General features: G+C 40.2%; 1 long non-coding RNA gene across 7 annotated transcripts in view; it reads left to right on the top strand.

Moving 5' to 3' along the window:
- LOC127386327 (uncharacterized) overlaps positions 1 to 23,486 on the top strand; it is a 32,576-nt gene that overhangs the window by 5,906 nt on the left and 3,184 nt on the right. For 3 of the 7 annotated variants that reach the window (XR_007889854.1, XR_007889853.1, XR_007889855.1), the window contains exons 4-8: positions 4,090 to 5,527; positions 7,956 to 8,135; positions 13,257 to 13,385; positions 19,642 to 19,745; positions 20,138 to 20,222. This is a non-coding gene — a long non-coding RNA (uncharacterized LOC127386327). Of the gene's footprint in view, positions 1 to 353; positions 410 to 4,089; positions 5,528 to 7,121; positions 7,204 to 7,955; positions 8,136 to 13,256; positions 13,386 to 19,641; positions 19,746 to 20,137; positions 20,223 to 20,969; positions 21,188 to 23,486 lie in introns of all 7 variants that reach the window. The other 4 variants (XR_007889858.1, XR_007889857.1, XR_007889856.1 and 1 more) reach the window with 4 other exon arrangements.

Here is a 23,486-nt window from a genome sequence, read left to right as displayed (position 1 = left end):
CCATCTGCCTTTCGGCTCAAAGCCAAAGCTTAGCACTTTGCAAGGGCAAGTTCCGTAGACTCACACATGTAATTTATTTCCCACAGTTGATTGTGGGTACAAAATACTGAGTGCAAATGATCTCAATAACCCACCAATGATATCTTGATTTTAAAAAAAGAAACATAAGAATTTTCTGTGCTTGCTTTTCAGACCCCCTCATTTCATCCCCAAGATTATATACATGATTGGCAATCAACCTTGAAGCATGACAGAAAAATTTTACTTAGTCTCTGACTGCTCATCTTTTATTTTAATGCTATTTTTAAAGTATTTTTCTTTTTCCTTGAATGTTCTGGTTAATGTGTATATAGGACAAAAGATCACAGATCAGGAGATACACTTGCAAGGGTCCAATGGAGAGTGCTAGGTATGTGTTCCCACTTTGACACCATTTTGTCACAGTTAAATAATGATCATTAATATCTCCTTGACTGAGACTTCATGGAAATTGTAGTTCTGAACATGCAATCAGCTCATTTATGTCTTAACAAGTGTTACCCTAAGCCAGCATTTGACTGACACTCAACTATTTTTGTAAAATTCACCTTATCTGCTACTACTAGACACTGAGATGGCACTTTTATCTCTTAATTTTTGGCACACAACAAACATCTCCCCGCAGTGTGTGGAAAAATCACAAAATTTGTGTTTAGCTCAGCTTATAAACTTGAACAATATGACACGTTTCTAATCCAAATAATTGTTTAAGTTTATTACAATAACAATTATTGAGCTGATAATAACAATGCATTATTTCAGCTGACAATGTATTTTAGTTCCATAGGGAGTTAAACTGCAAGGCCAATGGATTTATCTTTATAAGAAAATTGATTACTATTAACTATTCTTGTAATTTTTTCATCCACGCACAAAGAAATCTCCCATCGAGTTCATTGTCTTTTGACTGACTGCTGGTAAGAGTTTTCTCTACATATACCTCACAGAACTGGATCCTAGATTTAGTATAAATTCATTGTTGTTTTTCTGCTATCATCTAGATAAGCACCAAAAGCCTATATGTTTTCTTAGCATTGTAAAAATTGGATTTCTGGCTTTGAAAATGCCTCTTAGACATTTTGAAATGCAAGAAAAATTAGGGAGAAAAACAACTGTGAATCTATTACGATTTTACAGGGTAGATTCATAAATGAGAACAAGACATCTCAACCTAGCTACTATTTCCTGTATGTAGCAGTATAGAAGAATAGCTCTACATTAATGAGCTTCCACCATTAAACCAGAGCCTTTGCTATCCTGGTGATATAGAGTTTGGATGTTAGTGTTTCAGCCTCTGATTATTATTTTGGGCTGTAGCAAATAGTTATCTTTTATTCCTAATTTTTATTCTTATTCTAGAAATTATCTAAATGTATTTGACCAACAGAAGGATCTTTCACAGTGATCACGTTTTTGTAAGAAAGCAAATGTACAGAACTGTGTTTTTAAAAATCTTCAGCCCAAGTTTCTTCAAAGTGCTTGAGGTCAGAGCCTAAGTCTCCACTTAACACTTACTTATCAAAACTGTTTATATCAAAACCTGTTAAAAAATCCATACGTTTCACTTGTTTGTCTGCTTCATATCTGTCCTACGTGTGTATCATCATGCTGTGCTGGTGTTCCTTACTATATCTTTACAATATACTTTTTAAAAAATAAATTAATCCAGGTCAAGAATATTATAAAATTATTGGGAAATTTTTATAAGTGTCATGGACATTTATTTGCTAAAAAATACATTTGACACCACAAGACTAACATTAATATGCAAATCACTGGACTATAAAATTTATTTTGGCGCCTCCAGGGCAGTATTTTTATAAATACAGAAACATAATCATGCATCCTCCAGAGGACTAAAAATAATTTTACAAATTTACAACAAAGCCCAAGGCAGTGTCTCCTTTTAACTGTCTGTTTTTAATATAATTTAAATCTTGTTAAAACTTAATTACCAATTCTCTTCTGTAATAATTTAGTTAGAAGAGCTGAGTCCTAAGCCTGCTGTTTGAGACAGAGGACTTCATCAGAGAAATAAAGGCACCAAGGCACAGACTGACAGAACAGGACAGTGCACAGGAAAACTTGACAAAGGAAAATTCTTCACAGATGATGATGAACAGAATATACATACATATATTAACATCCACATAAAGTGGAACTGAGCTGCTGTCTTGTATGATGGTAATATAAATACACCAGATATATAAAAACCAAAATATAATAGTTATTACCTACACATATATATGTATATATATATGGTGATTTATTAATTCATACTGGAATAGCTCAAGCTGTATCCACCTGGGAGAGGATTTGAAGGACCAGTCCCTTCATCCTCTGTCCATGTTCCCCAGCTGTTCTCTATAACATGGAGGCTGCTCACAACAGCTTTAAAATTGGGTAGCTGTAAGTTCAAAGCTGGCCTGGTCCAGGATTTAGGCACTGAGTGAAGGAGGCACGTTTTATGGGGAACTTCTGTGGATCCATGTTTCTTTTTTAAGACTGCATGTCCAAACAAGCTAATCTGTTCTCTTTGTCCATGGCTGATAGAAACAGGTACAATGCCAACTCTACCTCCGTAGCAAAGGTAGGGAGAGGGCCTCAGCTTTGTACCCTAAATAAAGCACCTGGTAAGCAATTTAAAATAAATGTTGCACTGTCCAAACCTTTTTTTCTTTGGACTGATTTACAGAAGATTCTGTAGCTGTTAGTTTTGTATGTGTTTGTCCAAAGATTCCAGCAACATCTTCACTTCCTACATTAAAAGTGAAGTGAAGCGTAGCACATATGACTTCTCTGCACTGTGGTGCTGCTGTGCCCCCCACTCCCTCCTCAATTTCACCTTTGCTGCCAATAAAGATGAGGACTCTAGAAACAGGATAGCTTCTTGATTTCCTCTGTCAGTGCTATACATCCCAGTGACACAGAGATTGCTGCCTCAGGTCTTTTCTTTGTGTCGTGTTTGCTAGCTAGTGTTTAGTAACAAGTGTCACTGTCTGCTTCTCTGCTTTGAACTAGGACACATTTCTGTTAGCCTTCACATCCCACTGAAAGCAGCTTTGCCATGATTTAATTCACCCTTTTTATTATGACCATACTCACAATGAGGGGTGTGCATCCAAACTTCCAGCTATTGCACAATTGCCACTGGGCATAAATTCAAGTGATTTGGCACAGCATCTGGTTGGGAATCAATTCCCATTGGTTCGTTTTGTTCAGTGCATGCATTCCTTTTGATTGAAATGCCAGGCATTTGTGAGCATTACTGATGCTGGTGACAGTCACACTCGTAGCACTTCTCTGTGCTTTCAGATTGTGTATTCATTGAGTGTTACTGGAAATAAGAGATGCAAAATATTAGAGAAGGCAGTATGGTACAGATTTCCCATACTTGCCTTACTGCATTAACAAACAACCTGCTCATTTGTGAATATACAAATTTATCATACTTTTGACTGACACTTCATATGCCTCCATTTTTCCTAAAGTGATAATGCTTAAGTTTTAAGATGTCAAAATTGTGTTTTTATTTAACTGCATAGAATGCTCACAAGTCTTGTGGCTTTCGTATAGAAATGGTATCCTTCAGAGCTAGAAGTATAACATTTGTAATAAGCCTCTTTTAATTTGCAAAACCTTGAAATTTAAATCAAGTGTTAAATAGGCTGTCATGTGCAATTGAATTTGAAGTTGAGGGGTTTCCTGAGCTGGACTATGTTGTAAATATGTTTGTTTCATTGGGCTGTAAATACATTTGCTTCTAATCATTGTTTGTCATGCAGCACATCCACAGTGGGTGTGAAAATGGAGGTGTGGTATTTTCCAGGTTGTTGCTAGTCAGGCAGAATTTATGAAGTAGCAACAAGAGTCTGAAGGTGATCTTTCTAAAGCTGACCCTGCCCTTAATGCAAAAAATGCTGCCTTAGATATTTTAAATACAAGGATGTGTCTCTGTTTCTTGCTCTAAGGTAGAATGATTGGGATTTTTTCCCCAGGTTTAAGTTCTGGATCTATACTTCCCACAACTGAACTGTGTAATCTTATCAGCTTTTAGGTAAACGTTGATGGAGTTGAGAACTTTCCTGAACCTACTCGAGAGGCAACCAATCGACACAGCACCACGGGGCCTCGTGTGTCCAGGGGGAAAAATCCAGAGGACTGGATCACAGAAAATGCAGTAGCTTGTCAAATTCCAGAAATGTTCCCACGTTAATTGCAAGCCCCTTTGCCATCTTATTTCTGCAAAATGTGACATATTTAAACATTGCCAAAGAATGCACTTCTTAAATGTCAGTATGTTTTTAGGAAACACAAAGGCTGCAAGATGTATGTCAAAACCCCAGGTTCCCTAGATGGGGGACGCCACAGAAAATCTTTCCCCAAAGAAGCTTCGGAAATTTCAGTCTGATACGTGGTAATAATGCAACTATGTGACAGCTCTTGAGAATGCTGTCATTGCCAGCCCTGTTTGGACTGGACTGTGTCAGACAACCACAGACTGAAAAAGCAGTGGTCAGCCTTGCTTGCTCTCATGTACTTTAATTAGGCAGTCATGAGAGGAACCAACACCTACTCAAAAATTTACCCTCTTGTTGCCATGTCTTTAAGCCTGCAATTCCCAAATAATCCCCACATGTGAAAAGGTAAAAAAAAAAACGCAAACTCCTGTTTGCTTTGCTTGAGGCTTGGGAAATATGAACTTTTATCATTCTGCTGAGCAGCTGGTGACAGCAGAACTAAAATGCCAAAGAGGTAGATAGTGGGAGTTTTACAGCATGCCTGTTTACGTTGCCTCATCTCCTTTGTGCTAGATTCCTCTGTAGCACATCCTGTCCATTTGTCACCAAGAAATAAGATATAGTGACCAAGAGAAAGTTGCTTCAAGTGAAGGATTAATTTCATACCATGTAAGAAAGATGCCTATTGATACTGCATGAGAGGAACACTTATCATGCTGATGAATTTCATGTAGCTGATAGTGTCAGGCACCAAAGATTCAGTTTCAGCATTGCATCCTCTGCAACTCTTGCAAGGTCTGAGGCCCAGTTGAACACCAGCACACTTTCAAGTTGAAGCGTTGTTTCATTGGATGGCATGGGAAGTTTGAATCCTCACTATTCTGTGTAAGGTTCAAATCCTCAGTCATTCTGTAGTAGCCCTGATGAGATGTAGAATAGACAGTGAGGTTCCAAAGGCTTCCAGTTGTTATATATCAATAGCTGTTACACTGTGAAGAGAAAAATAATGTTTTCATTATTGCTAAATGGATCTTTAACTTATGGGTACTAAATGTCCTAAAAGGTAAGGAATTTTTTTGTGCTCCACCTCCATGAAGGGCAAAGTACAAGCATTTTCAGAACTTTCCATGGGAGGAAAAATATTGTTAATATCTTCTCAATTTGGCAGCAGCAGCAGTGTACCTACACAACCCCTACTGATGGATTAGACCAAGAACAAGACTAGATGACATGCTGGATGCCTTCAGGTGGGTGAAGAATCAGTTATTATGAGTGGTGTCGTGACAGTTCCCAGTAGCAGTGCTGCAATCTTCTTCTAGCAGGCTTGCAGTGTCAAGTGTTCAAGCCCCCACCTCTGCTCTTTTCTTCAGTTCTACACTGCCTAGCTCAGGTTATTTAAAGTTAAATGACTGAAAAATATAAGTTAAAATTTCAAAATGCATATCAGGAAAAAGACACACTTCCCATCATATTACACTGCAAAACTCTCTTCTGAGTTAGGAAGTAAGCATACCAGCTATGCCTTTCTCTAATTTGCTCATGTTTTAAAGGATAGAGTAATTACGAAACCTCTCCAGATGTCACTATCCATATCTTTGAGAATATAGCCCCAGTCTTCCAGTAAGAGGGGTGACTGGGAAATTCTTAATGGCCATAAAGTAACAACATACTGAAATTAAAAAGTAAAATAATTGACTGTCCTAGCTGACCATAAAACTGCTGAAAGCCTCCAAGGGGTATGGGCTTTTCAGAGGTCTGTCTTCCAGAATGCTTTCAGCCAGTGGCTGTTCAGGGCTGCACACATGTCCTTCTGCCCAAGTCCCATGGGGAAATACAAAGCATGTTAGGAAACCTTATGTGTGAAGACCATATCTTGGCTACTGCGTAGATGGAGTTTTAGTTTATCCTGACGTATTAATCATGAACAGTTTTGTAATCAGTTCTATCCCAGAGATTATTTATGCCACTACTTGGAAAACCCAGTTAGATCTACTGATCAATGAAGAAATAAGACAAAACAAGTTGTTGCTTGAAATTAAGCATTATTGATTGACCCACTAGAGTTAATACCTCATTTAGATTAAACCTTTAAAAGTTACATTTCTGCAAAGTAATGAATTGAAAATATTTTGTTACTTTAGTTTCTTACTGATCTATTTCAGAAAAATGACAGTCCCTGGTGAATAAAAGAAATAAATTGCTGCACATCTCAAGTGGAGTGCATGTTAGTAAATCAGTCATTAGTCCAATTAAATAAAATTTGTCTCCAGAGATGAATTGTTTCCCATATCCTGGAAGAGCTAGAATATCCCCAGGATCACAGACATTTAAAACAGTGATTGTGAAACAGTATTTTAATATAAAATATTTGCATAGTTTGCGTGTAAAATGAAAGCTTTGTGTTGTTTTTCTTTGTGAGGCTGTCGTTAGCAAATTTCTAGATTACCCAGAAGACTTCTTGAGATCAGAGAACAAGCTTGCATAAAAAGATCATGCCTAATACTAAAGACACTCAGAACTTTGGGCTTAGAAAAACCGCATTATCCATTTGAAAATAGCAATAGGAACAATGGGAAAGCAGTATCCTGAGTCAGTCTGAACATACTGACATCAGTGGGAGTTGTTCATGCAAAGTAAAGGCCAGAACTGAGTGTTATATGTTATATATGTCATATATAAAACTGCAGTATTTCCCCAGGTTGTCCTTTAGCATTTGTAATTACTTTTTTTTTTAACAAAGGTAACAAAATACTGAAATATGTCAATATATTTTGCTTTCTATGTATATGAGGTCACTTATTTAATTTTCTCTGTACTAACACATTGTTTATGTTCCACTAGTTAAACCTCAGAATACTGTGGTTGCATGAGGGAGATATCAAAAAAGGAGTGGGATACAGCAGAAGGACATGGAGCTAATGGAGTGAGTCCAGGGGTCAAAGATGGTCACAAAGATGGTCAGAGGGCTGGAGCACCTCTCCTGTGAGGACAGGCTGAGAGAGTTGGGGCTGTTCAGCCTGGAGAAGAGAAGGCTCCGGGGAGACCTTACAGCATCTTCCAGTAGTTGAAAGGGGCTACAGGAAAGCTGGGGAGGGGCTTTTAATCTGGGTGTGTAGTGACAGGATAAGGGGTATTTGCTTTAAACTGGAGGAGACATTTAGGTTAGACATTAGGAAGAAATTTTTTAGTGTGAGGGTGTTAAGACACTGCAACAGGTTGCCCAGGAAAGTTGTGGCTGCCTGATCCCTGAAGTGTTCAAGGCCAGGTTGGAACAGGAGGTGTCTAGTGGGAGGCGTCCTTGCACATGTAGGGGGTTTGGAAATTAAGTCACTCCAACCCAAACCATTCTATGACTCGGTGATTCATAGAATCACAGAATAGATTATATGATTCTGTGAAAGAAAGACTTGTATTTTCAGGTCACCATAAACTTCAGTAAAGGGAGGGTTTGGAAAGAACAAGAGATTTAGTGTCAGAAGAAATATCCAAACTAACATTCAAAATAGATATGAAAAGCAGTTTTGAACCATTTTTTCCCTTTGCTGGTACTGACCCACAACTTATCAAGCTTTTTTTTTTTTTGGGGGGGGCACATATTGAAATTTCCCCAAGCTTTACCTTTATTACCTGATTAGTAAATCTTCACACATCTTTCCCTTTTTTTTTTTTCTTTAGGTAGACGGATTTCTGCAAAAGCACGTCAATTTTTATAAGGAATACATTTCTGCAAGTATTGCTAAACTGTAAAAAAAAATATCTCTGTGACCAAGAGTTCAACTCAAAATTCATGCAAGCAAAATTTCAGCTGCTGCTGCACACAGTTCATGGGCTGTTAACATCATTAGAATCCCAGAGGTAGGAGTTAAACTGGTGTAAATTTCTTCCGTTGAAAATTTTTAAATTCTGCTTCTTTCAGCTCTTTTTTTAACGCCAAGAATTAACTTCATGCTTATAGCCATGAAAAAGTACTAGATAAAAAATGTTTTGAATGTCATAAACTATTTTTATACTGTGAAAATGGGTTGTCTACCATGGCTATGCTTCATTTGGAGGGTTCTGACCTTCCAAAAATAGCTCTGCAGTATAGTCTCTGCACAGGGACTCAGAAGATCTGAATTTAATCCTGGTTCTCTCACTCATCTGCAGGGTGACCTTGGGCAATCTGTGTGCCATTTTCCTGCTTGCTAAAATGAAAATAATAATAGTTGTGGCCTTTCCAAAGCACTTTCACAGCAGAGCATATGAATCAATAACATCTTCTCCTTAAGTGTGCGAAATAGCAGAGGAAACTCTTCCCACTTGCATTAGTGCACTTTTAGCATTTAGAAATGTGCATGGGAGGGAGAAGCTTAGAAGTGTTCCCCTAATCAGTAAGTTCCCAGCTGATACGCAAAGGAAAACAGCACTAGGATAATGTACCATTTAGTGTAACAAGGTAAGAATAAAACACAAGTTTTCAATGTGATTATGGTGGCTACCAGTGGAGTCATACTGTATCATATTGCTGGCTTGCTCACTTGTGCTCCAGTAGAGTAGTATAAAACATATAAACAGTTCAAAATCTCTACGTTACTTTCAAGACTTTCAGTTTTCCTGGAGACATCTCAGTTCAGATAGAAGAGGAAAACTATACTGAAGCTCTTTGGCCATGTGTGGTTGCCTTGTTCTGTATGTGGGGATTTTCCTTCCCCTGGGGTGCTGCTGTAGCTTTCCCCAGCAGGTAACCAGCACACGTAGTCTTGGCACAGTGTGGTTTACAAGGATGGCAGCAGGCACAATTTTTCACTGGTGTCCATAGGCCTGCTGACCTTCAGTAGAGCCTTTTTGTGATCATAGAATCATAGCATCATTTAGGTTGGAAAAGACCTAATATATAATAATACATAATGTAATGTACATATATAATACATAATGTATTCCAACCTCTAACCCTACTCTACCATGTTCACCCCTAAACTGTATCCCCAAGTACCACATCTACATGACTTTTAAACATATCCAGGGATGGTGACTCAACCAGCCCCCTGGACAGCCTGTTCCAATGCCTGACAGCCCTTTGAGAGAAAAAAAATGTCCTAATATCCAGCCTAAACCTGCCCTGGTGTAGCTTTAGGCCATTTCTTCTTGTCCTGTCACTACTTACTTGTGAGAAGAGACCAGCACCTGCCTCTCTACAATGCCCTTTCAGGTAGTTGTAAAGAGTGATAAGGTCTCCCTCCCCTCAGCCTCCTTTTCTTTAGATTAAATAGCCCCAGTAAGTCTGGGGCTATTTATCACCTGATTGTGGTATCACCTGATTGTTCTGTAAGTGCTGTGTAATGGCACTCAAGATGATCTGCTCCATGACCTTCCTGACGCCAAAGTCAGACTGACAGGTCTGCAGTTTCCCAGATCCTCCATCCAGCCTTTCTTGTAAATGGGTGTCACATTTGCCACTGTCCAGTCCACTGGTACTTCCCCAGTTTGTCAAGACTTCTGGTAAATGTTGGAAAGAGGCTTGGTGAGCACATCAGGCAGCTCCTTCAGTACTCTTGGGTGCAACCCATCCAGCCCTATAGACTTGTTTAAGTGTTGCAGCAGGTCCCTGACTATTTTCTCTTTCAGAAGGTTTGATTCTGTCCCTTCTCCCTGTCCTCCAGCTTGGGGGGCTGGGTGTCCAGGGAACAACTAGTTCTTCTAGTAAAGACTGAGGCAAAGATGACCTTAAGCACCTCAGCCTTTTCTTCATCCTTTGTCACTAAGTTTCCCCCCTCATCCAATAAAGGATGGAGATTTTCCCTAGTCCTCCTTTTGTTGTTGATGTATTTATAGAAACATTTTTAATTGTTTTTAATAGATGTAGCTAGCTTGAGTTATAGTTGGGCTTTGGCTCTCCTAATTTTCTCCCTGCATAGCCTTGCTTTATCTTTGTAGTCCTCATGAGAGGCCTGCCCCCTCTTCCAAAGGGACCATAGCTCTCTATTCAGCCAGGCTGGTCTTCTTCCTCACTGACTTGTCTTTTGGCACCTGGAGATAGCCCACTCCTGGGCCTTTAGACTTCTCTTTTGAAGTCTGTCCAGCCTTCCTGGACTCCTTTACCCTTCAGAGCTGCCTCCTAAGGGATTTTGTCAATCAGTCTCTTCAACAGGCCCAAGTCTGCCCTCTGGAAGTCCATGGTGGCAGTTCTACCCCTCTCCTTACTTCCCCAAGGACTGGAACCACTATAATTTCATGATCACTATGCCCCAGATGGCCTCCAACTGTTGCTTCCCGCAAAAGTTCTTCTCTGTTCACAAGGAGCAGATCCAGGAGGGCACCTTCCTTGGTAGGTTCCCTCATGAGCTGCATCAGGAAGCAATCTTCCACACACTCCAGGAACCTTCAGGACTGTTCTCTCTGTGCTGTATTGTATTTCTAGCAGACATTCAGGAAGTTGAAGTCCTCCATGAGAACAAGGGGTAGCAATTGTGAAACCTCTCCTATCTGCTTATAGAATGTTTCGTCCACCTCTTCATCCTGGTTGGGTGGTCCATAACAGACTCCCACCAACCTATCAGCCTTGTTGCCCTTCCCCCTGACTTTTACCCATAAGGACTCAACCCTGTCATCACCCTCATTGATTTGCAGGCATTCATATGTCTCCCTAATATAGAGGGCCACCTCATCACCTCTTCTTCCTCATCTATCCCTTCTGAAAAGTTGGTAGCCATTGATCACAGCACTTCAGTTACGTGAGTCATCCCACGAGTTTTCTGTGATGGCAGCTGTGTCCCTGCAGATGGATGAATTATGTTTAGTGGTGTACATTACTTGTATGTGGTCTCTTAGGAATTTACAGCAGCATTTATAACAGGCACTGCACAGGTCCAGTGCCATCTACTGTGCAGCATAAGTGAGCCCTGGCAGTAATAAAAGTATTTTAAACCATATGCTTAATTCCATTAAAGATACTGATGAGCTTGCACTGTTCAAATTATTTTCAGGAAATTATTAGACTAAAGCAATTCCCTTTTGGCAATATTTAACTAATTCACAACATTCTGTGAGTTGCAGCTGGTCTTTATACTGTTTGTTAGTCTTACCTGTAGCAGAGCACTACCTGTTGCTACTGAGCCCACAGGTTCTTCCTGTTGATCTTCCCTCCACTTTTCCCACCACTGCCTGCCAAGCACTTCATTGAAGTGGAGGCTTTGGGAAGATGTATGAGAGAAGAAGATGGGCACTGAAATGCGGCCTTCTTCCTTCCCAGACCACTTGGAGCTTTGGCCCTGGGTGAGAAGGAAAGCCTGTGGCAGTTAGTGCCCATGCGCTCTAGTTCCATGCCCAGCATAAATCACTTGTTAGCCAAAGGACCAGTGTGTCTTCTGCTAGGGTAAAATGGTGAGATGATGTCCTATGAATTCAACTGGAGCAGTGTACTGTATTTTCACTTGCCTCTTATAGCTCCTCAGCTGGGAGCTGCTCGCCCTGAGCTGAGACCCGGTAACAGGGCACAAACTTTTCCATGTGCTTTCTCAACAGTGGCATTAGGTGACATAGCTGTGTTGCAAGGTGGCCCCTTCCCAGATAAACAGAAGTAGCTTCCAGGCCCAGTGCCTAAGGAGCCATTCAGAGGGCAGTGGGTGAATGAGGACACGTCTGTCAGGAGTGGTCTGACATGGTCGCCTGGGCGACCTTCCCTGGAGGGCCACTATGGAGGCACAGGGCATGGATGGCAGCAGCCCATCCCATCTCCCCCAGATTGGGGAGATTGGCTGCAACACCCTGTGGCTCTGTGCTCTGCAGGCACGGGAGGCAGTGTTGATGATTTGTGCTGCACACGTGGCTCAGCCACCCCTGTGCCTCTCTGCAAGGAAAAAGGCACTGCAAATGCAAGAGAGAAAGGCTCATAAAGAGACAGCTAAGCAGTGTAGACCAATGGGCTTGCCTTGATTCCCAGGAAGCATAAATTAAAGTCAATCCTTTAATAGGCATTGGAGTCAACCCGTCATGAAGATTGCTTGCGTATTCCAACCCTGCCACGTATGCAGGAGTCAGTGGGTAGTTTGTACTGAGCTCAAACCCCACCCTTTCTATTCAGAAATCCCACTTATTAGTTAATTAAACTGCCTGAATGCTTCCCAGAAAACACCGTGTAAGTATCCAGTAACGTGAATTACAAATATTGGGATAATAGGTAATACTATTAGAGTATCTCAGCATAAAATAAAGTAAGATTGTAATGTTTATCCTTTTTGCTTGACATATATGCAAAAAGGAAAATTTGCTGTTGGGTGTGGTACAATGTTTATGATTAAATGCCTAATTCATACTAGTATGTCAATCTATTAGTGTGCTGTTAATTCAAATGTTACTATGATGTATTTTGTCGCCATTAGCACATTTATCACAGGTAGATGTGAAACTTAGCCAAAGGTGTACATTCTCATTAATGATGAGCAGCCTATTCATCTTACTGGAGTGTAATTAATGTTAGTTACAATACTTAATTTTTCACTGTTTGTCATGGTGCATATTTAGCATTTCTTCTGTCCTTTATCAATCTGCTCTCCCATCATATAGGCACATCAAAAAGATGTATGTAAGTATCTGACCTGCTTTGATGCCTGATTTTTATACTTTTCCAAGAACTCGAGTATTTTTATTCTTGTACCACAGCCAGCACTCTTAGTTAAGAAACAGACTGCATAGTGTTGTCCACTGCTTTGGGTTCTGGGTTGGGGTTTTTTTGCATTTGTAATGTAAGAACCAGGTAATGAATTAGGGGACACAGTGAAGACACTGATGAGCACTTGCTGTCATGTTGTGCTGTGCATTTGTGAGATTGTAATGGTTCCAATTGTTCTCCTGGATTTTCAATTAATTTTTGTACCATTAAGAATGCTAGTGCTATTAAACATGTTGTATGAGCTCTGAAAACAGTACAAGCATGGTGTATCTGAAAAGTGTACATTATTAGGTAAATGTGTTACAACAGCTTATTGTTCTACATTGCAGAGCACTGCTTTGTCAACAGTGTTATTAGCAGCCACAGAGCCAAAGTACAGTCAGTGGTTCAGTGTTGCAAGAGTGGAAGAAGTTACGGCTAATATGTCACACAGCGGATGGGAAACAAGCTGTGCAGAGGTGGGTAAAAGGGAGTGAGTACTAAACACATCCTTAGATTTGCTCCCCAGCATGTCAGTAAATCCAGCTGTGCTGGAATCTTAGGATAAGTCCATACTTCTGTATTGGTCCCAGGAACAACACAATCACTTAAGCTGAACTCTTGGCATCAAAGCAGTTTTATTTCCAAAATTCCCATTAAAGTGGACTGAAAGAGAACTGATGCTTCCATTAATACTTACTAAATAAAATTCCTTGAGAAGAACATATGAGCAGGGTCAATCAAATGCTTCAGGTCTCGGGTTCGGGGGATGCAGAATGGATTGGGGATGCATTTTCTCAAAATTTTTAAGGAACGTTCTCTGAGAACAGTACACCAATTCTTATTCATTAGCCTCTTAACTGGTGGACTTCACATTTATAAGGCATTTAAATAATAATCAAGGTTAAAAGAATTAGCTGTTATTTGCTGTGAGATTACCTCGTTTGTAAGCATTGTTGGATTACTGTTCATGCCAGACATGAAGCTGATCACATCTCCACCATAATGAAATGGGTCTTAAACTTTCATTCAAGCCAACAAGGGCTTGTCATTGCTGCACAACTATCTGGAGCTATTAGAAAATCCTTAAAATAATTTATTTATATGCTTAGATTAATCATAATTTCCTTTTTGACCCACAGAAGTGAAGTATAAGGCAAGCAAACACAGGGATTTAACATATTTCTATATTAAAATTCAATTTGAACAAATGGTAAATAGTTGAGTAGCAAACTAAGAATAAAAATACCAAACTAGGTTTAGGCATTTTTAAACAAAATGGTGGTCGCAGATGCTCCATGGAAGTACAATAATCATCTGAGATGAACAGAATTGAGAAAAAAATTTCCATGGTACCAAAGCAATGCTTCACAATGAGTTCTATTTCTATGACTGCATTGGAATCTTTTTATTAAAAAAGAAACTCCTTCTTTTGAATTTTCTATGGCAAAAAGACCAAGTTTTCCCTCTACCCATTTCTCAGTCCTGAGTCATTTGAACAGATGGAATTGCCAAAACAAAAATATTCTAAAATAGTGACCTTAGATCTATTTTAACTGAGAATAAATACAAAGAAACTACAAAGTTGCTTTTAACCTTTATGGCATTACAAAACTAGTTATAAAAACAAGCTGTAAAACACACCAAAAAGGTGAGCATTTCACTCCATTTTGATTTGACCATTTTGCTTTCAAAAGGAATTTATAAAAACCCAGGAACAATGAACATTTGAACTCAAAATGGTCCTGGTTTATTTTTACTCCAAAAGAAGAAGTCTCAATAGAAGTATTGATTTTCTAGCATTCATCCAATATTGCACAGAAAGTGGATCTGACCTTGCAATCCCTAGTGGAGACAAGGAAGCAGTCATTACAGTCATGGGTTCCCATTGATTTTAGTGGAATTACTTGCCTAAGTGAGGGTTTTCAGGCTGTGACCCAGTGTCCCATTAGCCGTAACACCAAGCATGCACTGAGGTCAGTTCCACTCAGTTCAGAAGGGTGAGGTTTACCTTTCTGTTATATATTCATCCTATGGTTTCATTGTACATATTTTGCATTTTCTGGCCAACAGAGCCTCGTTGGGTGAAGAGTACCAGGCTTCCTTCAATCTTGAGTAGTTTATTTACTGTATCTGCCAATGTCATTCTAAGCTCAGAGCTGATGCCTGCTCTTACAGCTCACTCTTCCTTTGGTTTGTTTTCTATGATGGAAAAAAAAATACTTTGGGCTGGGTGCTATATCTCTTACTGTATTTTTTTAAACAATTAGTACATTTTTGAAGTCTCTATGGCCAAATGAAAAGGAGACATTGGTGTACTTTGCAAAGTAAACACACAGTTGTAGATAGAAAGCTAAAGCCTATAAGCCCTTTCCTAAACATAGCTCCTCCTTCACCTTTGGGAGGTTTCTTGTGCCACATGGCTCCTATAGGGAGGCTACTCCAGAACCTCACTGCTTGGATGGATAGAAACCTCCTAATTATCACTGTAAATATCTTCACAGCCATTCCATATGTGTTTGCTCTTGTGACAACCTTGTCCTTTATCTCAAATAGTTCTTTTCCTTCTTCAGTATTTACTCAGTGATGTAGCTATGGTAAAGATTCACATCTCTTTATTTCATTAAATGTGAGGAAAGTGGAGGAGAGATGTGCAAGAAACAGGGTGACTACATGTTTGTACAGTGTCTTGCACAATTGCCCAGTCATGGGTTCAGGGCTCCATAGGCTGACTTCCTTTCAGCAGTGAATAATAATGACCCTCCAGAGCATGTTGCCTGCTTTATTCTGGATGGACACCATTAATTCATTCCATTTTCACTGAGTTGCAAAGCTTTAGTGCAAGGATACTAGCAACTGATTCTTTCTGTCAGTGGTATTTTCCAAGAAATGAAGAAATGAAATATACAGTATATTTCAGTTTGCAGTGATCATTCTGATGGTCCATTTGCAATGGAAATGAGCATATAACATATTCATGTGTACAGATAAGGAAAATGACAAACATTAACAACCCTTGTTCTATTCGTTTGTAATATTCAGTAAAAAAAAATTCCTTCCATTCCATAGTTTTTAGTTTTGTTTCAGTAGCACAAGGCTAAACAAAAAAATACAAATTAATGGATAAAATATGCTTGATTACTTTCTAAGTAAGTTTTCTGAAAATGACTATAATCTAAAACACAAATTCTTTGTAAATCTATCTACTAAAAATGTGTCATTCTGTGCCAATTTTATTTTATTTTTTATATTGCTTTATATGTTGTATCAAAGATAAAATTGTTTATGAAATCAAACCAGAGAGAGAGAGAGTGTGTGTGTACACACATTCTATGACCAAGCAGTCTTTGATGTGCTACTCTCAGCCTGTTTAAGTGGGCTTCAGTGTTTGCCTTATCGGTGTCAGTCAGTTTCTGCACAATTTAATCTGCCACTAAAAGGAAGTTTTTTGCACTTACGGTTATAAAACAGTGTGTCAAGGATAAATCGGTCCAGCTTGCCTTCCTTAAAATTTTAGACACAGCCTGAAAATGCAGCTCTTTTCTTCTCTCATCTCAATGGGATGTTAACCTAACAATCACAGTTTAAGATGAGGAAATTGTTTTGAGCAGAAATAAATTGTCCTGCCAGTATTTTTTCATGGAGTAATATTAAGCTGGAGTTCACAGCTTATGTTGTCTGGTTTTGGAGGACTAAAGTGAAAGTAAGAACATGTAGAAAAAGAAAAATAGGAATTAAATGTAAGTTCTAGGTAGTCCAAGCGAGTTGAAGCAGTTCAGCAATAGGCATCCCAGAAACCTCCAAAGAGGTTTATTCTCCAACTACCTTCCCTGGTGCGTCAGTGTCTCCTGCCAGAGCTCCCTAAGGAATTATTCTCTGTGAGTGTGAAGATTCCCTTTTTTCCTCTTTTGATGAGGTATCTAAAGATATTTGGCTTTACCTTACAGCTTATATTTGCTGAACAAAAAAGGAAAAAATATCTGTGTTTTTCTCTGCAGCTGCCAGGAAAAAGAAGTCCATTATTTGTGGCTGATATGGGAGCAGGAGAGGAGGGGTCTTTTGTCTGCTGCTGCTTCCCTGGGGCCTGTAGCAGAGGCTGCTGCTGGCCGGGAAGGGAAGGGAAGGCTGGAGCAGCCACGGCTGCCTGCTGCACCCTAGTTTCCCAGGGAGGCTCACAGGCTGGGCACAGTCGTGTGTGTGACATTTGTACCTTTGCATACTGCAAATCAGATCTCTAAACTGTGAAAGGTGCACACAGTAAAGAGAAAATGAGCTGCCCCTCAGAAATGCAAAGCTGAGGTTGAGCTGCCCACAGCCCCCCTGCCCGCCCTGGCAGGGCTCCGGGGCACCCGCTGGCATCTGCCCAAGCTCTGCCAAGGTGGCCGCTGCACAGCAGTGCCACAGGGGTAACGTCCCTGTGATCAGATGCTCCCTGTTGTGACCCTGAGCAGGTTAATCACATCACCCATCTTTAAGGTTCACACTACCACGATATAATAATTTATGTGGGCCCTCAAGGGTAGATGGAGACATCACGTATTGATCACAAGGAATCGCTGCCACTCAGTCTTTCTGTTAGTTTCCATCCCCGTGATGTGTTTCAAAAAATGTTGTATGATTCAAAATTACACCTGTAAAACCTACAAGTAGAAAATTACTGTGTGCATTTATCTTTAATAACAACCTTGTGCATATTTATAGTACTAGTTGAGTAGAATGTGTTATACTAGTTTATTTCCCAGTCTGTTTTAAATGATATTATTCATTAGTAGTAGTGAAGTGGCATGACGTTTTTTGTGTTGCTTGTTTGTTACAAAGGTTCTTAATACCTTTTCAGAATGAAAGGGGATAAATGCTCACACACATATGAAACTGTGCTCATAAGAGCACGGAGCCTTGTCTTAGGGTATTAAATTAGCATTTGGTACTGCTCTGCTTTGTATGTTTTTCTAGCAAATGTTGCAGCTACAAATCACTATAATATACCTGTATTCTGGTTCTTCAATTCATATAGCATTTAAATCCTGCCAATACTGTGTCTTATAAATATAAATACGCGATTTAATTTAATTCAAGCATGCAACACATAATTTTTGTTATGATTAAAATACGCTATTGCAATATGGTAGCTGCCGAGGGCAAACAGGGCACATCACATTGCCAAGCCGAAGGGAGCGCAGGCACAGCTCTGCAGGCTGGAGGGCGGGGACCGGCCCTCTGAGCCCACCGCAGGGGGCGGCAGCAGAGCCGAGCCGGGAGGGCAGCAGGAGCCCCGCGGCTGCCTTGGGGGGCAAGGAAGCAGAAGCAGCACAGCCGCGGGTGGTTTTACTGCTGCCCTGTCGTGTGCTGAAGTTGGCTGATGTGCTCGAACAGTTTTGGGAAGGAGGAACTGCCCGACAGCAGCAACTCGAGGGATTCCTATCACGCGCTCTCAGAATGGAACAAAACAACACAAATAGACCCTCTGCATAATCACTCAAAAAAATGTTAATGGCCATCTTTAGTAACATAGCAACAGCCAAACCCTTGAAAAGAGGAAGTTTTCATTGAGAAAGCATTTCATTTTAAACATTGAAATTTGGTATAATATGGAGTATGAAATAAGTTTAGAAGGGAAGCTGATGATTAAGAAATGCAGTGGGCATTTAATAAATGGAGGAACCGCAAGATAATTAACTGGCATGCATAAAGATTCATGCTTTATTCCAAAATTTTAATTTTGCACATAAATGTGCCTGATGTAGGCAGCATTTAATCACCTAGCTGACAGGAGTAACTACTTTCATTTAACCTTGACTGAAGATCATGAATTCTAACAGGTTTAATTGGATACATCATTTAACAGAATGAACAGAGCAAATTTTTCTCAATTCATAGGTTCTGATTGACATGCACCAGCAATAAGGCGTTGCACAATTAAAGCTGATCTGTATTCCTGGCCTGGGCAGCAATTGCCATAGTGATGTGACACTGTTTGATCACTGTGGCACTGAAACTATACTGAATTTCCCCTTGTTTTGAAAAGGGCAATGCTTTAAAAAAAGAGAGAAAGAGATTTTGGCACTTTCATTTATTTTTTTTTTTTTTAATACATTAATCACATTTATATGCACAAACTGTAAGGGAAGGAACTTGTCTTGTTATCAGTAACTCAGGGGAAAGAAGAAAAAATGGTATCTTCTTTTATCCCTTTAGCACATTATTTACAGAAAGTCAAAAATGTGGAGAGTCAAATGAATTGTAACACATTAAGGGCTTGACTGTTCTGGGCTTCCATCTGAATAGGGAGTAGTGCTGTGAGGCTCTGCTCTTCACCTGCTGTTTGAGATCTCTGTCCTTGCCCAAAGCCATTCCCCATGGCTTGCCAGCTGCGTAGGAGTTCTGAGAAGGGGTGCTCATATTGTAAATGAGGTAGAAAAAGATGAGAGGGAAGAAGTGGTACCCAACAGTGAGTTATGTTCCTTTCCTGACACACAATAGTTCATATGATAAAACCATGAAAAAAAATTGTGGAGGACCTAGCAACTTCGAGTTCCCCATGTGGTGCCCGTCCATCCACACGCCACCACTGTCACTGCCTCTGGCATCTTCCACAAGTCCTAGGTTTGACCTGTATGAACTGGAATCTTCTTCCAGTCTTTAACCACATATGTATATAGAGTTATATAGTCTATGTGTCTGTTGTCCACTTATATTTTCACCTCAGATGCTACCTTTTTTTTTTTTCTTTTACAGTAAGATTTGCTGAAGATTTGTGGTTCCTGAGTGATCTGCTAAAAACAACTTCAAGCAAGTTCTGCTCCCCAGCTGAACTGCAGCAACCATGCTCCACACAGCAGGTAGCTTTTCTGCTTTTTCTCTCCCCATCCCCTTAGGTTCAGTGCCTAAGTGCTGGTCCTTGATCTCACTCTAAGACCTATTGCTGCCCATTTGTCAGCCATCCCTTGTGTATAGACAATGTATATACATATCAAGCAACAAGCTTTGTAGGGGTGCCCGGCAGTGGGAGACGGAAGTCTCAGGGAAAGATAGAATCCTGTTGCACCAAGGACCTGAACTTTAAAGTCAGGATCACTAGATGAATTTTTAAAGCTTTTTCAGTCATTTTAGAGGCCTCTAAAATCAATTATTTATAATATCTTTGTCTGTCTGAGGTATTTCCAATATCATTTGTTGTATAAAGCAAAGCTACTTGCCAGTATTATTTATCACTCACTAGCATTTTTAATAGTTTCAGGTAAATCCTTGGGCCACATCCCCAGCCTCTGCAGCCGCATACGCCTTGGAACCATAGCAGATGCTTGTCTTCTTGCATGGTGAGTTCCTAGTCAGTGCCTGGATGTTCCCTGTGGAGGAAGCGGAGCCAGGATTTGGCTGGTGTGCCTCACTCAGCCTTGCTGACAGGGCACATTTCCAGCAGCAGCACTGCCTGCTCTCCTCCGGCAGGGAGCACACGATGGCAGGAGGTAATCTGCCCTGCTCTGCTCACTCCTGTGGGCTGACAGGTGCTGCAAAACTCCAACTAGACCCTTCTTTAAAGAGCATCTTGGGGCCCTATTTAGAAACATTTGTTCTGTAAGTTACTCTGTTTCTAAATCTTCCCAGTAAAACCTCTGTCTGTCCTATCACCCAGTTCCTTTTTATGTCCTGCAACACACGCAGATGCTGCCTCATGTTCTCCTCGAGGCAGGAAGCAGTAAGGTGTGCTGAGCAGGTCATTACTCTAGGGAGACTCCCAGCCATGTCCCCGGTCATCCCCATGGTGCACTGAGCTGGTCAGCAGCACAGCTGGGATAAAACATAGCCCTCTTCCAAGAGCCAGGCTCACTCTGACTTTCCCTGGGAATACCACTGAGTTCAGCAGACCTACATGGACACATATTTGCTGAGTGGAGTTTGCTGCTGGGGGGATCATCTTTCACATGTTCCACTGACCGTCTGGACAGCCCCAGGCTCCTGCGGCTAGCCCTGCCCACGTGCACCCAATGGCACCTCTTCTCCAGTGCCTCACTCTGTTGGGATCTTCCAGCACCTTTCTGATCTTTCCTTTGTTATTTCCCCAGCCAGGTTATCTTCTGCCGTCGGCATCATTTGGGGGCTTTGCCTACGACTCTCCAGAGTTGTATGTCGCTCTTCTCTTGTCCTCATGCTCACTCAGCCATGCTGAATTATCTTCCACTCCTCCCTCTGGGAATAACTAAGGCTTTGACCCAGCGGGACTGGTTGTGTGCTTAAATGCTTTGATGGACCAGACACTGAGCTGCTTGCTCCCAAATCTAAGGTGACTGGGGATTTCAAGCTTTATTTTCAGAAGCAGTTTGTGCACTGGGAATCACAGTCTAACTGAAAGTCAGCAAATGACACTGACTTGTGCATTATCAAGTATTTTATCTATCGTATTTAAACCTTTCTGTTCTCTTTAGTTTCCAGATAGTCATCTTTGCAGATCTCCTATATAGTATATACAGCTGTAATAAGAAATATATTCTATTTCTCTTTATTTCAGAATCCTCTGGCAGAAGGTAACATTTCTTTTTTACTGATATAATATCAAGTTGGTAGTTTCATTTTGAAGGATGTTCTGAGCAAGTGGGGGAAGAGCAGTCACATTTTCCCCCCCCCATTTTTTCTTGAATCCACCTTTGGAACGTGACATAGACAAAATTCTCAGCATGGTTACTGTTTACACCTCTCTTGAACTGTGCAATTTGACTTTCAGAAATATAAAATGGGACTGCAGAATGTTTTTATGTGTTCTTACAATGTCCAAAGTTGTTTCTTACTGTTTTTATTTGAAGGAACTAGACACAATCCTGGCTGCCTTAACCACTGCCTTTGAGAGCTACAGCTGAGAAAATCCACTGCCAGGAAGAAGTGAATAGAACTAACAAGGCTATTGAGCTGGCCAACAGATTAGTGAAAGGTCTGAGGTGAGGTCCTACAGGGCAGGCTAATGAAGCAGCCTACAGAAAGCACTTCTTTGTTATACACTACTGATCTGGCAATAACAGAGGCACTTAGCAAAGAACCTGATGAGCTGAAAAAATTATGTCATTATCATTCATTTTTTTCAGAATAGAAACATGTTTTTGACCTTTGCATTTTCTTACATTTTGCCTCATTGTGGTACATATTAACTGTAAGATTACCTGGTAACTAACCTATCCACGAACATTAAGAGAGGAGAAATAGTCAATTGTAGATATTGACAATAAAGGCAATTTATTAAAATGTGATGACTATATTTGTAACAGTTAAACAACGCTAATGATACTGCCCTGGGTTGGGATACATGGAATATAATACAATTTGCACTACTTAGTTAAGCGATATGATAATTCTCTAATTATCTCTCTGAGATTTGCAGTGGGTATTTCAGGAGAGAATAAATAATGGCAAAGCCATGAATTATCAAAAATCCATATTGTCTGTTGATCCAGGCTGGCTCAAAGGAATCCATATTCTCTGATGGATTTTTCATTTATCATTCATCTACTGATGAGGCTGCTTTTTATACACTCACGCTTTTTACAGATTCTTTATTTTATTGTAACATTCACTTAGGAAATCTCTTGTGGTGCCTCACTGCCATTATAGGTTTTTTGCTCTTCTGCCCAGTACTTTCAAGCTGAGTTTGACAACCAAACATGTAGTAACCAGTAAAAATAGAAGATCCATTTGTTATTAAGCAAAATTATATGGCTGAGTGTGACTAGTGGAACTTAAAATATAAAACAGTGCTTAGAGTTATTTCCTGAATCAATAGAAAGGATTTATTGACTAGAAGGGAGGGAGAGCAGTGCAGAAGGCCCATTGTTTCTGTTTAAAGAAGCAAGATGAATGCATTTAAAATGTTAACATGCTGGCTGAAAGTGTTATATGTTCTAGTGATTAATAAGGCCTATAAAATTAAACCATGTACCTAATACAGAATAATAAAATAAATAACATAGCAGACCTCTTTAAAGTGTGACAATAAATGATTGTTCTGAGGTATCTGATAATAATGTTTTCTTCCACCTAGCGTATCATACTGTTTGGTTCTACCATATCCCTCCTGCTGGGGCTGACAAGTGCTGGAATAGCATACATATAGAGATGAAAGGCAAAGTGTGTGTATGTTGGGGGGGGAGGCATAATGAAAAATAATCTAAAGGAGGAAACAGAGATGAAAGGAAAGAAGGAAAGTTGAGCCATGAGCTAGATGAAGACAGTAAAACGAATTTTAATGGAAAGCCCTTCAGCTGGTACCTCCCAGAGCACCAGCTCCACGAAGAAGGTGGCCAGCTTGACAGATTGGTGATGGGAAATGGAATTCATTCATTCCTCTTGTTAGCTGTGCCACACTCAGCCAAAGGCAGTAACAGCCATATGACAGCTATTTGGTGACTTATAGGGCAAAATACCCATTTCAGTCTGGTCTGTGCTAAAACAATAGGTCACTGTTTACTCTTGGCAAACAGGCTAATACTGACACTGCTGAACTGACAGTCCTGGCTGTTCCTTTGCCTTATTTTTTACTGAGAAGACACTCTTATTTCCCCAATTGTATGGTTAAGTTATTGCTGTGAGGAGAGTTG

This window comes from Apus apus, chromosome 6 (assembly GCF_020740795.1).
Source record: "Apus apus isolate bApuApu2 chromosome 6, bApuApu2.pri.cur, whole genome shotgun sequence".
Classification (NCBI taxonomy): domain Eukaryota; kingdom Metazoa; phylum Chordata; class Aves; order Apodiformes; family Apodidae; genus Apus; species Apus apus.
Note: the sequence above shows the minus strand (reverse complement) of the source record. Positions and strands in the feature narration are given on the sequence as shown.